The sequence below is a fragment of the Phascolarctos cinereus genome, unplaced genomic scaffold (genome assembly GCF_003287225.1).
Source record: "Phascolarctos cinereus isolate Bilbo 61053 unplaced genomic scaffold, phaCin_HiC Scaffold_2;HRSCAF=192, whole genome shotgun sequence".
Lineage (NCBI taxonomy): Eukaryota > Metazoa > Chordata > Mammalia > Diprotodontia > Phascolarctidae > Phascolarctos > Phascolarctos cinereus.
This window is the reverse complement of record NW_027555625.1, coordinates 38,387,872-38,402,127: the sequence shown is the minus strand read 5'-3', so window position 1 is coordinate 38,402,127 and position 14,256 is coordinate 38,387,872.

Genomic DNA, 14,256 nt, shown 5'->3' with positions numbered 1-14,256 from the left:
CACTGGAAGGAAGCCTTATAAAAGCAGTAATTGTGGGAAGGCCTTCACCTGGAGGCCATATATGTGTGTACATAAACAAAATATGTAGATGTCTTATGGATCTAAGTAATGAAGGCAGCCATCTCCCTGCAGCACAGCCTCAGAAGACATCATGAATCTCATACTGTGCATAAAACTATGAGAATGGATTGAATTTTATTCTGAAATCCCAAGGTTTCTCCTAACTCTCAAAATATTCCATGGTGCCCTAGGGTGAAGCCTGCCTCTAGCTCGCTCACTTAACAGCACTGCAGTTGCATGCCTCTACAGTGAAACAGACCTCTCCAGCTCACCCCTCAAGCTGTCCTATGTTAGTTATCTGTTTCACTGCATCAAAATTGTCTTTCAGGCATCATTGCAAGGTTGTTTGGAAGGGAAGTTGGAAGAGCCCAGGCAAGTTACTGCCTCACCTAACCATCTTGGCTCCTGAAATCCTCATGCCAATTGTTGCAGGAAATATTCCCTTGATGGTTTAGATTTTCTTGAAAAGATCTCTTCTCCTTCCTATTCAATTGTTTTCTTCTATTTCTTTGCATTGCTCATTTAAGAAAACTTTATCTCCTTGCTATTCTCTGGAATTCTGAATTAATTTAGATATATCTTCTCCCTTTCTCTTTTCTTTTTCCCTTTCATTCTTTCCATAGCTATTTGTAAGGCGTCATCAGACAGCCATTTTGTTTTCTTGCCCTTCTTTTTCTTCGGAATACATTTAGTTGCTTCCCCCTGAATAATATTAAGAACCTCTGTTCATAGTTCTTCAGGCACTCTTATCTACCAGATTTTCTCCCCTAAATCTATATATCACTTCTACTTCCTATTCATAAGCAATGTTATTTAGGTCATATCTGTAGGGTCTGGTGGGTTTCTCCCATGTTCTTCAATTTCAGTCTAAATTTTGCAGTAAGAACCTCATGATCTGAGCCTCAGTCAGCTCCAGATCATGCTTTGAATGATTGTACAGAACTTTCGACACTTCTGCCTTTTTTCCCTAGGAAATGTTTTAGATTTTCATAGAACTGAGCAACTTTGGGCTCTTCGGAATCAGTAGCTGGAAGATAGACTTGTTACTGTGATGTTGAATGATTTTCCTTGGAGTTGAACAGTACTTGACTATACATAGGAAAAATCTTGCTTGAGATAAAACTTGTGGATCTAATTAACAAAGTTAGGCCTCTTGCTCAAGACCTCATTAGATTTCCCAGTATAAGCAATCTCATTAAACATCCAAAATTACTTACTGTGATTAAACTCCTATAAATGGCATGGCTTTACACCCTGAAATCTTGATATTTCTCATTACTCTTTAATAATATTCCTTTGAATTCCTATCCTGTATTTCCTTTAGCTATTCAGCAATTGATGGATACTCACTTTGTTTCTTGTTCTTTGCTGGCACAAAAAGTTCTGGTATAAATATTTTGATAACTGACTGCAATCAGTCTAGAGTATTAAAATCATAACTGTACAAAGTGATTTTCTATGTAAGACAATTTGGAAAATATATTCAACTGAACTGATTCATTTGATTGGCAACAAGATTTTGTTTTAAGTCTCTTGTCAAAAGATTTGTTTGAAATCTGTAATATTGCTTTTGTTATGCTTAAATTTTACTGTGATTTGGGGAAATTGTTTGATAAGAAATGTTAATTTTAAAAATGAAACATAAAGGGTGATGCAATTGTATTCTTAGGGAATCAACTCTTTTGATCTGGATGCTGTGAAATGATGAACTAAACTGTTAGAGAATGTGGGAGACTGTGGTTACAATGATGAAAAACTGCTAAGTATATCATTGGATATATTTGACTTTAAAAAGAATAAAAATAATAACTTACATTTTAGGAAAAGTAGAAAAGACATAAATTCTCCTTATCTGGGTAGTTCTTTGGGGACTAACCAAATGCTTTGGGACCTTCTCTTTGGGCAAGGTCAGAAAATCTTACCAGCCTCGGGAAAGAAGTTGCTTAAAGAAGAGGTTGTCCAATTCAAAAGTAATGGAGTGCTTTTCTGAGTAATTAAGACCTCTAACAGCCAAAGCAGGGTTTTGGGAGGGGCAGCTTTCAAACATGTTTATAACATCCAAGTTTTATGAGAATTTGACTGGCCACTGATTATTGAAATGATGAAATTCCACCTTGGGTAATATGTATGGCAGTTACAGCTTTGAACCAATTTAGACTCAACAGACTCCAGCTTTGATTCAAAATGGGATGCCTTCCTTGAGTAAAATTGATAGATTCAATTTTGTGATAGTCCTAATTTTTGAAATATTCTCCTTTTGAAGAGTCCATCTGTACTTTTTCTCATCATAATAATTAGGATTTTGTTGTTAAGTTGTTCAATCATGTCTGGCTCTTCATGACCTCTTGGACTATGCTGTTCATGGGGTTTTCTTGGTAAAGATACTGGAGTGGTTTCTCCAGTAGATTAAGCAAAGAGCAGATGAGTATCTTCCCCTTGGTCACACAGCAAGTAAGTGTCTGAGTCCTGAGTTCAACTGAGATCTTCCTGACTCTGGTCCAGTGCTCTACTCACGGAGCCATTTTGTGGTCCCAGACAGCATTTACATAGAGCTTTAAAGCTTGCAAAGGCCTTTTTTAATTAAAAAATCTGTTGTGTTATTTGATCCTCACAGCAACTCTTCCAGGTAGGTGCTAACCTTGTTTTGTTGATGGGTGAGCTGAGGCTGAGGGATGTTAAGTAACTTTCCCAGGGTCATAGAGCATGTAAGTGACTTTGAGTATAAAGTATCCACTGTACCACCAAGTTGTGACTTCAAGTACTCAAAGCACTTTGCACTCCAAGTCCAAGCAGAACAAAACAAATCCCTCTTTCACACAAATTTTAAAATATTCAGTCTTTTTAAAAAATTTGAAGACAGTTATCATGTCCCGCCACCACCCTCCACTCCTGCTCTAAGTGTTCTCATTTCTAGGATGACACCTCATTTTCCTGCAAGTAATATCCATATGACACGCCCCAAGGCTCTTTCTCATACTGGTAGCTTTCCTAGATGCTTTGAAGCTCATCACTACCTTTTAGGAAAAATGGCACTCAAAATTTAGCACAATAGTCTTGAGGTGGCTTAGAGGAGAGAAGCTATCAAAGCACAAGATGGCGCCATGACCAAGAGGGTTTGCCCAACACTGGCAGTATCTTGGTGAGGGTAAGGAAGTGCTTCCTGCCTGCAGGATCAAATAACCTGCCAAACCTGCTCCCCTGTCCAGCTCCATCAGCAGCCTGGAGCCCAAGGATGCTGGAGATTATGACTGTCAGCAGTCTATGAGCTCTCCTTTCCCACAGTGCTTCAGCCCTGAACAAAAACCTGCCCAGGCTGTTCAGGGGATTCAGCTCAGAGCAGCAGCTGCCTCCTCTCTGGCCCCCAGGGCAGAGCAGCCCTTGCTCTCTGCGCAGGCTCACATCTCCCAGGATTTCCTCTTTCTTGTTCCAAAGGTCCACTTTTTTCTAACGACTTGACTGAATATGTTATTTTGACTATTATGAATACCCAATTAACCATGAAGAACTTATAAAGAAAGATGCTATCTGTATGTGGAAAAAGAACTGATAAATAGAAGTGTGTAAAGAATAATTTTACATATATATGACTATTTGTGTCTAATGGTGGCCATATCTAGGGTAAGTTTGGAGGAGGAAAGAAAAAAGAAAAAAATTACAGGATAACTCGTATATTTAAAGGAATAGCAAGTTATATATAATAGATTTACAGTTTTATGTGAAATTATCTTTTTTCTTATACTATGTTTTGGTATTTTTTTTTATTCCACGAATTAAAAATAAAATAAATCAAAAACAAAAAGCCTTGTCAACAACAAACCATGTCTTAACAGCCAAGGTAGAATGGAGTTAGCACAGCCCTCTGGGAAAATGAGCAGGGAAAAATCCAAACAGGAGACATGCTGACATTTGAAGTCCACTTGAAATCTTTGCCTTGACAGAAAGTGTTTCTCTTGTTGGGAGCCCAAGTCTCTGTAGAGAAGGCTTTGCACTAGTTCTGTTTAGCAATGATGTAGAGTGGATTCATTTTTCTCCAGCCCTGGCCACATTGGCCAGGCCGAGAGACAAGATGAATGCTTTCACCCACCTACCAGTGATGCACCTAAGTTCATCTATACCATTCTTGTGCCATCTAGGTCAGAAAACACATATACACATTTATACATATATTTATAAATATCTATAGGTATATACATGTATATATACACACACATAAATATACATACACATATGTGTGTATATATATCTGTGTATATATAGATACACGTATACATATACATACACACTGACATATTAATTCCCTGCAGGGATTAACAAAAGCAGAGTTAATAATTTCTGCATAATGTGGTTTGAGTGGACCTAGCCCCAAATCCTGCCTAGCATTTCTATATGAAATACAATAAAATGGGTAGGAGCCTTATTTCGTTCTGGACAAGCTGTTCAGAATCTTCTCAAATTAATATCCGTACCAAAATTGGGCTTCTAATATAATTTACAGCAAAATTTCTAATGGCAAATCACACCAATTAGAACATTTCTCTCCAAATTGATTAGTATTAACATGAACTTGTAAAATTCTTAAGTATCTAATTAGATGTTCTAATAAAAATTATTGACTTTTTGGTTTTTCTATGATTGACATAAACTCTTATCTTTGGGGGGGGGATCAGGAAAGAGTTGAAAATCCTAAATTCCAAAGCTATTTTAAAATTTAGCCCAACCAATTTTTTCTTCACTTTGAAACTTCACTGATACCACTTTCAAATTAGCTTCTTTCTAATCATTGAAATGACGTTCCTCTCTTAACTCTAAGACATTCAGTCTGCTTATAATACTAAGTTATGTTCATAATTTCCTTAAAACGAATTCCCAAATTAAACTAAAATTCACTAGATTATTTCAGCATTTATAAAACCTCTCAAACTACAATTTAGAGTCACAGTAGAGATGTTATGTTGTAATCACGAACTCAGTCTCTAATTAGTTTATGATGTCCTAAAATGATATGATCTGAGAGAAAAGGTTCCCTTTCTTCTTATCTACCTTTCCCTCTGCTCTCTCATACTTGGCCAGAGCTTGGGAATGTAAAGAGAAAGGGAGACTCATTCTGAGAACTTGGACAACTAAAAAGTATAGTTCAGAAGATAGACGGAGAGATTTGTTGACACAGTCACGAGATCTATGAGGTACAAAATCACAGACACAAGACACAGAAGGACAAAACAAACATGCAGAAAAAGAAGCACACACGATTGTCAGGTAGTGGCCACAATGTTTCCTTGTTGGCACTAGGTTCTGAGGCTTCAGTTACCAGCCTACTCAAAGTTAATTCTCCTTGTCCGGTAAATTGCCTCTTGTGCTGTTCTCTCACTACTTCACCCAATTAAAATAATGTTGATACCTAAACACCACTGATAGACCACACCTGAGTGCTGCTATTCTGTTTGGACATGGAAGTCTCCAGAAATCTTGTTATCTCCCACTCTCCAGAGTGATCAGACCATGGCAGAAAAAATTCACTCAGAAATCAGTTAGATTCTCAGTATTCACTATTTTAAAAAAAATGTTCCATAAAGGGTGTTTGAATAGGTGTAAAATTTACCTCCTCAGTGCTCAGTGCTCAGTGCTTTTCTAGTGACTGACTGGATCCATTCACCTGTTTTTCTCAGTGACCTCAATTAGGAGCTGTCCAGCCTCAGCTAGATCCTCTTCCCTGCCTCCTTGAATTCACATCTTCTCCAGTAGGGGGAGGTAGTAGGACAAGTGCATGAGCAGAGTCAGATGAGACCCCTTCAAGGTCTACAAGGTGTGAGCTTCTGCCCTCTAACTCTTTTCCTTTCCCAGGGCTTAAAGCTCTCTCATGGAGACAGAGTATCTAGTCCTGGAGAAGACAGAGAAGCCTCTTCCTTTATCCCCAATAAGCTGATGTTCTTATATCAGACACTGATTATGAATTTCTCTATGCTCTTGAGGCCACACTTTTGAGGATATAAAAAAGCAAGATGAAAGCCCCTCAAGTCAGTCTCAGCCAGTGTGATCTAGTCTGGCTTACAGGGTCCCTGAGATGAGGCTCAAACAAGACCTGGAGCTCTTTCACAAATGGAGACCCAAGGAACCTTTTACAGGCTCTGTTCCAGATATGAAAATCTAGGACCCAGGGTGTTCTTCTACAGGTCTCTAAAGGCAAGGATGATCTGTCCCTGCCAGCTCCTTGGGGCTATTGTTTCTCTGGGCTCAGGGAAAGATATAACAGGGCAGTGAAAGGGTTTAGAAGATCAGAAGTTTTCAAGGATTAAAAACCTGATGACTCTATCTGGTGGGTGAACAAGCTTAGGCAAAACATAGGCTGACAAGGGCTGACAGGCATGATCAGGCCCTGGATTACAGAGTATGAGGTCTATGGAAAATATTTTTTCTGTCTAATGTAGAGAGCAAATATAACCAACTGTCAGTCATTTAGAATTTCAGTGGTCTCCACAAAATTGTTTTGTTCATACAAGTTAACATGGATGTTTTCAGGTTTCTGTCTCTCTAATTTGGTTGATTTCCTAGGTTCGTAAGGAGTCATTGTGCTGACCCAGTTCTCATCCTCCTTATTTAGATCTCCAGGAGAGAGCATCACCATCAGTCTGCAGTCCAGAATCTAACAGATAGTCATGGTACTACCTTGTTTTGTTGGTACCAGCAGAAACCTGGTCAAGGTCCCAGGCTCCTTGTCTATTTGTCTTTCCAATCAGCACCTGGAGTGCCTGCCTGTTTCAAAGTCAGTGGGTTTAGGACAGCTTTCACTCTCACCACCAGCAGCATGCTGCCTGAGGATGCTGGAGGTTATTACTGTCTGCATGATTATAATTCGCCTCCACAGTGTTCCAGCACTGATCAAAAACCTCCCTAGGCTATTTGGCTGTTTCAGCTCATGGGGGTATCTGCTTCCACCAGAGGCCCCAGGACAGAGTAGCCCCTGCTGTCTGCTCAATCTCACATCTTCCAAGTCTTCCTTTTTCTTGTTCCACAGATCTCCTTTTTAACTAAGCCTTGTCAATCCCAAACCCTGTTCCTAAGGCAGAGTGGATGTAGGACAGCTCTGTGGGAGACAAAAGAGTTAGATTAGATCCTTTCAACCAGTCCTTCCAATTCAGAAATTCTTTGACTCTACATGGGGTTTTTCCATCATTTTGCCAACTCAGAGAGGTTTAGAAATCTGATCAAAGTCACACAGCTGCTGAGTAGTTGAACTGACATGAAGACAGGACAAACTCTAAGGCTGACAGTCTTTCCCCAAACATTCTTTCCAAAAATAGGGTAAGTGATTCAAAGCCTCCCCTCTTTTTGCTCAGCATCCATTTCCTGTCCCAGCATAGTCAGAGAGAGAGAGAGAGAGACAGATGATACAGATGATAAACATGATTTAGACAGATGATATAGCCATCAGTGCTATAAATGTATGTGGAAAAGATGAGGCAACATGGAATGATGGATGGAGAGGTGACCAGAGAGTCAAGAAACCCAGAATCAGTGCTGTTTCTGACCCTACTGGCTGCGTGATACTGAATAAAGTACTTAACTGCTTAATGATATAGGCAACTTCCAAAGACTCTGTGTTCTAAAGAAGATGCCAAGGTGCATGGGGAGACATTTTTTTCCCACTGGGCTCTTATCACACCAAATCACACTGGATAAATTGATATCAATATTAATACCTTTATCAATATATGCCCAGGTCCTACAGTGGATAAAGGCCTGGATTTGGGATTCAGGAAGATCTGATTTCAAATTCTACTTCAGAACTTTACTAGCTGTGAAACCCTGACCATATCACTCTACTTCAGACTGTCTCAGTGTCCTCATCTGTAAAATGGGTATAGTACCCCCTCTCAGTGCTATTATCTGATAGCACCTACCCAGACTGACATTATTATCATAAAATGAGATAACATTTAATGTACTTTGCAAACTTGAAGGCACTCAGTAAGTGATAGCTACGTCATTATCATCACCATTTTTATTATTTGATTGCAACCTCCAATAGAATAAGAACAGCTAAGGAGGATAGGTTTTTTCTGCTTTTTCATTTGTATCACCAGGACTTAGCATTCTGCTTTGTACCTAGCTCAATAAGCATTTTTTCACACCTATTTATTCACTTTTGATTGATTGGAGAGAGGAGAGACTGGAGGCAGGTGGACCCAACAGGGGCTCTTACAATCCTCCAGGAGGGAAGTGATTACCCAGAAGTGAATGAATCTCTCTGTCTCTGTGTCTCTTAGCCAGTCATCCTCACCTTCATAGCCTCATATTTGGCACACACACTTACCCCAGATCCACACTTCTAGGAAAAAATCAGAGGTAGGGTACAGGATGGATCATAATATAGGTCCTCACCTTAATGGCATGACTGGAATAGAAAATGAAGACAAGGACAGACATAACCTTTTCTTTCACAATGCTCAGAAAAGGTATAGCAATCTCATCTAGTGACTGACCAACCCATTTACCTAGGAATGAAATTGTGGTAGGCTTTCCACAGGGGCCCAGACTAGGATCTGTCCAGTCTGAACCACACTTTGCTCACTGCCTTCTTGAATTCACACCTTCTACAACAGAAGGAGATAGTGGGGCAGGAACATGAGCAGAGCCAGGTGAGGCACCTCCAACTCCTACAAGTTGTGAGCTCTTACATTCTCTGCCACCCCTTCAGGGCTTGGAGCTCTCTTGTGGTTATGGAGAATCTAGCCCTGGGGCACAGAGAGAAGCCTCCCCTCATTTATCCACCACCAGTTACATCTGTTCCTACATCAGTGGAGGTAGGACAGCCCTGTGGGAGATCTTGCCTTTGCTCTTGAGGTCACACATTTGAGGACAGAGAAGAATGAGACTCCTCCCCCAGAGCCAGCCTCAGCCAGTGTGACTCAGTGTGGCTTACAGGGTCCCTGAGGTGAGCCTCATACCAGACTTGGGGCTCTTTTGCATGTGGAGACCCAAGGGACCTGTAGTAAGTCCTGCTCAGGATATAAAAGCTTCTTTCTTCCTGCCTGCCCTCTCAGGGCTCTGAGTGCTTTCTCTACAGGAATCTAAAGGCCAGGATGGTCTCCCCATGGCAGCTCCTCTGGCTATTGGTGCTCTGGGCTCAGGGTAAGACACAGCAAAGCAGTGAAGGGGTTTACAGCATCACAGGTTTTCAGGAATTATGACCCCTAGATCCAGTAAGAGAGTAAGCTTAGTAACAACCAATGAAGGAATGGGTTGACTAATGTGACCAGGCCCCAGATTACAGACATTGTAAGGTCTGAGAAAAAGATGATTTCTGTCTCATGTTGACAGCAAATGCAACTACTTGTCAGTCATTTAAAATTTCTGTGGTCTCCACAAAATTGTTTCATTCGTAGTATTTAAATTAGACATTCACCCATTTCTGTCTTCCTCTAAATTTGTTTTCTAGAATCCCAAGGAGCCATTGTGCTGACTCAGTCTCCAGTCTCCTTGTCCAAATCTCCAGGAGAGAGTCACCATCAGCTGCAAAGCCAGTGAGAGTCTAACAGATAGTGATGGTGATAACAGCTTACATTGGTACCAGCAGAAACCTGGCCAAGCCCCCAGGCTCCTCATTTACTATGCTACCAGCCTGGCACCTGGAGTGCCTGCCAGGTTCAGTGGCAGTGGGTCTGGGACAGATTTCACTCTCACCATCAGCAGCCTGGAGCCTGAGGATGCTGGAGATTATTACTGTCAGCAGTCTCTGAGCTCCCCTTTCCCACAGTACTTCAGCCCTGAACAAAAACCTTCCCGGGCTGTTCAGGGGATTCAGCTCAGAGCAGCAGCTGCCTCCTCTCTGGTCCCCAGGGCAGAGCAGCCCCCCTGCTCTCTGGGCAGGCTCACATCTCCCAGGGCTTCCCCTTTCTGGTCCCACAGATGTGCGCCTGTAACAAAGTCTTGTCAATCACAAACCCTGTCTGCATAGCCAAAACAGAGTGCAGGTAGTGCAGCCTCCTGGGAAACAAAAAGGAAAATCCAAACAGGGGAGATGGTCACATTTCAAGTCCTCTCAGTATCTCTGCCTCAAAAGTTTCTCTTGTGCGAACCCAAGTTCCTGTTGAGAAGGCTTTCCTCTAGTTCTCTTTAGCAAACAATGGAGACTTGTTGTTTGGTTTTATTCAGTTGTGCCTGACTCTTTATGACCTTACTTGGGATTTTCTTGGCAAAGGTCCTGGAATGGTTTGCCATTTCCTTCTTGACCCCATTTCATAGATGAGGAAACTATGGCAAATAGGGTTAAGTGATTAGCCCAGGGTCATTGTAAGGCAAGAGGCACTGGAGCTTTTGGGCTCCAGCTTCTAGCAGGTTCACTCTTAATGTGGGCAGCCAGAAGCACAGGAACTAAGACATAATGAGGAGTTAAATAATTTATTCTTGTCAAGTATGTTGCTGATAATGGGAGCACTAACTCTTATAGCTTCCTCTAATTACTTTTCTCAGAGGGGTGGGAGAGAATATACAAAGTAGGAGCTCCATGTCCTACAATAAGCCCCCAAACCTCAATGGGGGCCGTTTGAGGCAAGCACAGCATTACATTGTCACATTCCCTCCAAACCCTGATGGGGGCAGGTCAAGGCATATGCAACTTTCAGCTGGCACATTTCCCATTTACCGACCAGTGCTCACTTGATTTATAGAGGAGCACATAAAGAAGGCAATTTGGCAGCAATAGCCTCACAAGTTCATATTATCTCATCATTATATCCCACTCCCCAGTTACAGTAGAACTTGTTTACAATGTGGAATCCTGGGAATGAGTAGACTGTTTGTGGCCATGGGTCCTGGGAACTAGTATCTATGATCTTGGGAACTATTATCTAAAAAAGAATAATAAAAGCCACCTGACAACAGTCAGCTAGTTAGTGAGTATCTGAGGTCAGATTTGAACTCAGGCACATGAGTTTTTCGGATTCCAGGCCCAGTACTTCATCCACTGTGCCACCTGGCTACCCTGATATAGACTAGATTCCTTTTTCACCAGCCCTGGCCCTACTGGTCTCATAAGGCTGGGTTCCTTATGACCTGGGCCTGGCCAAGCACCAAGGTGAATGCCCTGACTCACCCAACCACCACTCAGTTAGAGACTCATTATTTCCTGCATCTGGAGGACAATAATTGACTTATTGGTTGACTCAGGCTAATGTGTACACCTGGGTGGGTTGGTGTGTATCTCCTTGAAGGCATAGTTGGAGTTCTAGGAGAGTAGGTGGCAGGATCAGACCCAGTCACTGACCATTTTTGCAAGATGTCACTATTTTCTGCTCCAAGAGATCTCTTGGTAGCATGAAGGCCCAAGGCCCTGTCTGTTCCCTTTAGGACCAAGAGCACACAAATGTTTTCTCTGCTAAAGAGCACTCTCATCAGCCTTTGTCGCTGAAAAGAAGAGAGATCGGCTCAGCTCCAAGATTCATCTCAGTGGGGTCTAGGGTCCTTATCATCACTATGTTCCCAGACTAATTCCTTCACCCTCATGCATCAGTCCCAGAAGTGGGCAGGCATAAAGTACAAACATTTGCTTACATTGAATTTCTTTACATGAATTTTCTTATGTGAAAGAATTTTCTTATATGAAATGAAGATCCTGGCAAGGCACAGTAAAGCCTACAGAAAGGTAATTTCAGTTGATACACAAAGTGAGATATGGACAACCAGGGAAATCAGATTACCTCCAAGAGGAAGGGCTTGAATAGGAGGGATTCTCAGAGTCAGTGGTGTGTACCGTTCATTTCAGGAATAGGGCACAGCCTGGGCAAAGGCCTGGAGACAGGAGGTGAAATATCACAAATGACATTTCAATTAGATACAATTAGACTGGATAGGGATGTTTAGCTAGATGGTGAAGGCTTTAAATGACAAAGTGGTTCATATTTTCTCCTAAAAACATTTGAGTTTATTCAGTCAGTCTGTCAGAAAATCTTTATTAAACACATCCCACATGCAGGGCATTGTGTAGGGGATTTTTATGGTCAGATCTCTGCTCCAGTTAAAGGACCAGAGACCCTCAGGGCTAGACCCTGTACTTCATTTGTTATATAGATACTTTCAGATGCCTAGGGGGATGAACTGCCCTGTTATCTATTGGTCCAGTAAAATGAAGGTCTTTTCTAAATTACCTGGTAAGGAGGAAGGAGCAAGGAAGAGTGAAGGACAAAGGAAGAATTGGGAAGTAGGAATCTTCACTCAAATGGTACCATCCCAGCCAGAGGCTGAAATGGGGGTAGAGGGCTGAGGCTGTAGCAGCCAAACTGTTTTTCATCAGTTGATGACTACCTGGTCCAGTACCCCATCATCTAGATCTAGAAACCCCAAAGACTGATACTCATTTACAGAACAAAGAAGCTTCCTTACCTAGAAATGTGTTTGAGAGAGGTTGTGTGTGTATCAGTGTCTCCTAAGTCCACTGGGACTAACATCTCAGACACAGCCACAGATCCATAGTCAGGTGAAAGGAAATCCTTTTTTTGCATTCTCTGTACCTGTATGTGATTCTTCATGGAAATTCATTTCACTGACTTTGTAAACTAAAACGTGAGAACCTTTTGAGCCTTAGATTCAACCTCAACATTCAAACTGCTGCCAGGCATGCTAATCAGTAAACCTGGTTGGATTGACATATTTCCCCATCTCCATCCTCTTACTGTGGGGTTGACGCAAATGATAGAACCTCAAGGAGTGGGTTAAGAGTAAGGATTTTAAGGATTTTAGGGAAAGAGGCAGTGCTGACACCTCTGGATGCTGCACCCCATTAATTTAATGTCCATTTAATATGGACATTGGCTCACAACCTCCTCTCCCAGCCATATGCTCAAGAGGGGACCATTGCCTAGATGTCGAAGGACAGTTTATTCTTAGTGTTCATCCAGCAAGTTCCTCTATCTGGAGAGTTGACTATAGGCTCACAATAAAGATTGCATTCCTGGCTCTGCCATTCTTTAGGAAACTTCATTTTAACCCTTCAGAGCAACAGGACTATTACAACTAAGAATGACGATCATTGACTCCCATGAGATTTCCAACTTGGGAGTTTGGCAGAGCACTGTGGAATGAGTGAATGGCCTAAATAAAAACAAAAACAAACAAACAATCAATGTTGAACACAGATACATGTTGGTGGAGCCTCACAGCCCCTTCTAAATTCCAATTACTTTTACCTCTGGTCATGTACCCCCAATTTCCTGATAACTATCTCTAGTTCTAGATGGTTTGGAAGACTTCCCCTAAAGCAAACTTTAGATATTTTTTCTTTCTTTTAGAGTTATGTTTCAAATATATGGAAAGAGGGTAAATTTAGTTTGAGAATCTATGGAAAAAACCTTCAATCCAAGTACCCAGCCAGAGTGAGAGAAAATAGAATCAGCTTCAGAGAAAGCAGATTAAAAACAAACAAAAAAAATTCAGATTCACACTCTAGTTTCCTGAATCTGGTGGCCATACTCAATCATCCTCCACTGGAGGACTTGGAGGTTGGCTTCGGTCTTCCTCGGGTCGCATATATCACTGAAGATCCTTGAACCCTGGGCTTTCCTGAGTCACAGTCCTCCTAACACTCCTCAGGCAGAGCTGTCTTTCCTGACCCATTAGCTTTTAGCTCATGACCCAGGCCTCCAGCACTCTGGCTTCTAGTCTATCAGACACCAAAGGTAGGGTCCTCATCCTATCAGGGGGTTTGGTCATAAGTTAATAAACATATTAGATGAAAAAAAAACTAAGCACCTATTGTGTGCCAGAAGCCATGGACTCAAAAACCATTCTCCAATAGTTCCTGCCCTTTGGGAATTTAACATTCACTTGGGGAGATGGCAACTGGTGTCTACAGAGTAATTTCAAGAGGGAAAGAAGACACATATGGGAGGGGTAGCAGAGACCTCCCCAGGGGGATGGAAGCTGAGCTGGGCTTCAAAGGAAGCTGGAGATTCTGCCTGGCAGAGGTTGGCATGGTCTGCATGGCTGTCTGAAGGGGCCACTGTGCAAAGGCCTGACAATGAATGATGGAAGGCTGTATGCAAGAAGACCTGGCATGCTGCCTTTACTAGAACAAAGAGGACACAAAGCTATTAATATGGCATAAGTCTGGGAAGGTGGAAGGAGACATATTGTGGAGAAAGTTAAATGCCAGGAAGAGGATTTTCTGTTTTATCCTAGAGTCAACAGGAAGCTGATAAAAAT